The sequence below is a fragment of the Otolemur garnettii genome, unplaced genomic scaffold (genome assembly GCF_000181295.1).
Source record: "Otolemur garnettii isolate 467f Iridium unplaced genomic scaffold, OtoGar3 scaffold00553, whole genome shotgun sequence".
In the NCBI taxonomy this organism is placed as follows: domain Eukaryota; kingdom Metazoa; phylum Chordata; class Mammalia; order Primates; family Galagidae; genus Otolemur; species Otolemur garnettii.
This window is the reverse complement of record NW_003852948.1, coordinates 5562-8156: the sequence shown is the minus strand read 5'-3', so window position 1 is coordinate 8156 and position 2595 is coordinate 5562.

Sequence of the window (2595 nt, the reverse complement as noted above, 5' to 3'; positions counted from 1 at the left end):
ACCTCGAATAGCCAAGACAGTACTGAGAAATAAAAACAAAGCAGGAGGAATTACGCTACCAGACCTCAGACTATACTATAAATCGATAGTAATCAAAACAGCATCATACTGGCACAAAAACAGAGAGGTAGATGTATGGAACACAGTAGAGACCCAAGAGATGAACCCAGCTACTTCAAAGATAACAGTTAGTTATCTTTGGCAACAGTAAGTTATCAAACAGTTTAATCTGACAAGCCAATTAAAAACATTCAATGGGAAAAGATTCCCTATTTAACAAATGGTGATGGCTGAACTGGCTGGCGACCTATGGAAGACTGAAACTGGATCCCCACCTCTCACCATTAACTAAGTTAGATTCTGACTGGATTAAAGATTTAAACTTAAGCCATGAAAGTGTAAAAATACTTGAAGAAAGTGCAGGGGAAACTCTTGAAGAATCGACCTAGGTGAATATTTTATGAGGAGGACCCCCCTGGGTAATGGAAGCAACATCAAAAATACACTACTGGGACCTGATTAAACGAAAAACCTTCTGCGCAGCCAAGAACACAGTAAGTAAAGCAAGCAGACAGCCCTCAAATTGGGAGAAGATATTTGCAGGTTATGTCTCCAATAAAGGTTTAATAACCAGAATCCACAGAGAACTCAAATGTATTAGCAAGAAAAGAACAAGTGATCCAATCTCAGGGTGGGCAAGCGACTTGAAGAGAAACTTCTCTGAAGAAGATAGGCTCACAGCCTACAGACACATGAACAATGCTCATCATCCTTAATCATCAAAGAAATCCAAATCAAAACCACTTTGAGATATCATCTAACTCCAGTAAGATTAGACCAAATCACCAAATCCCAAACCCAGAGATATTGGTTTGATACTTAGCAAAGTATCTGAAGAATGGAAGAAAAAGTATCCAATGTACTCAGTCTTACTATGAAACCAATTTATAGCTTTCTTCTGAAAGCTATAACTCAATTATAGCCCAAGAATATGGGGAAAGGGGAGAGGGAGGGGAGGGAGGGCGGAGGATGGGTGGAGGGAGAGGAAATGGTGGGACCACACCTTTTTTATACTGTTGTGGTTGGAAAAGATGATTGATGTGACTTTAATCTTCTTAAATTTGTTAAGATTTGTCTTGTGACTTCACATGGGAAGAAACAGAGGGTAAGTGGACATCAGGTCCCCTATTTTCCTGGCGTTATTCTAGGCATTATCACCTTAATGTGAATCCATCACTAACTCATCTTTTCAGGCTCATATATAAACATCCTGGGGCAATTTATCTCTTCTGCCAGTATTTAACAAGCACCCTAGAGGATATTACTCAAAATTCTCTTTGTGACCTTTGAAGCAGTGCTTCATGTCATGGTACTGAAATGGTTTTGCTGTAAGCACTCCCAACCCTCTTCTCCCACCCTCTCCTGTTCTCCTCCTGCCCTCTACCTTTCCTCCGCCCTCCCTTCCAGCCCGTTCCCCCGCCCTACGGGCTCTGACAGCCTGTTCCCATACCCCCCAGATTTGAAGCACAGGGAGCTCCAGGTTTCACAAAAACCCCCAAGTTCTCAGTGGATGAACAATGGGGGAAATCCACCAAGGCTGTATAATCATGGTTACATAACAATAACCACTGTGATTTGAGATATAGCCATTACCAACCAAGGCTGTATTAATCATTGTTACACAACTGTAACTATTGCTGTATCCATGGGTACCCTCGCTGTAACCAACCCCCAACTAGCCACATTTCACTTCTATAGTATGCTTGCCCACTACGGGGACGGAACTGTCTCTCGGGACAGTCCCCTGCACAGATTCAATAAATTTCTGATTGATTGCACTTAAGCGTGGTCCGACTCTATATTTTCAGGACTAGGGGTATTACATTTTGGAGTCCCCAGCGAGATTCATCGGACCCCCCCCCCCGCACCTGAGCCCACTGCTGGCCGACAGCTCTAGGGGAAGGTCTCGGAGGGACGCTGCCCCCTCTGCCTTGGGAGCTCTCAGACATGTAGATATTGGGCACAGGTGCCTAAATTTTCCAATTCAGTAAGTCTGTTCTGGTCTCTAGAGAATCTGGGGGGAACAATAGGCTAGGCTGGATGTAGCCTGAGTCACCTGTTCGGGAGACAGAGGAGAGACATCCCCCTGTCTCTCTGTTATAGGTTTGGGTTGTTTGTTTCTGTGTTGTTATGTTTGCAGCTCCTTTTTAGACTGCTTTGATATTAGCAGTCTTTTGGACTGTTCAGATTTGTAGGCTAGTCCTCTTCTGGTAATTGCAGTCTTTTATTGGATTGTCTTGGTTTTTGCAGTCAACTGTGCTGCTTCTGGTTTGTGTGACTTTTGTATGTTTTGAGTTTTATATAAGTGAGTAAGAGAAAGAGTTAAATATAATTTCACAGCCCTGTGGCTCTTTAGCGCTAAGCGTCAAGGCCTTTTTCATAATTTCACAATACCATCTTTCCTAGATGGTCATCTTGCACTCACCGTGTGGCCGACCAACTGCAGGCATAATCTCAGTAAAAACAGAAGTTTGCCAGCATATGCAACCGGCAGTATGCTTATGGGAGGAAAAAGTGCTCCTTCTTTTCAATAAG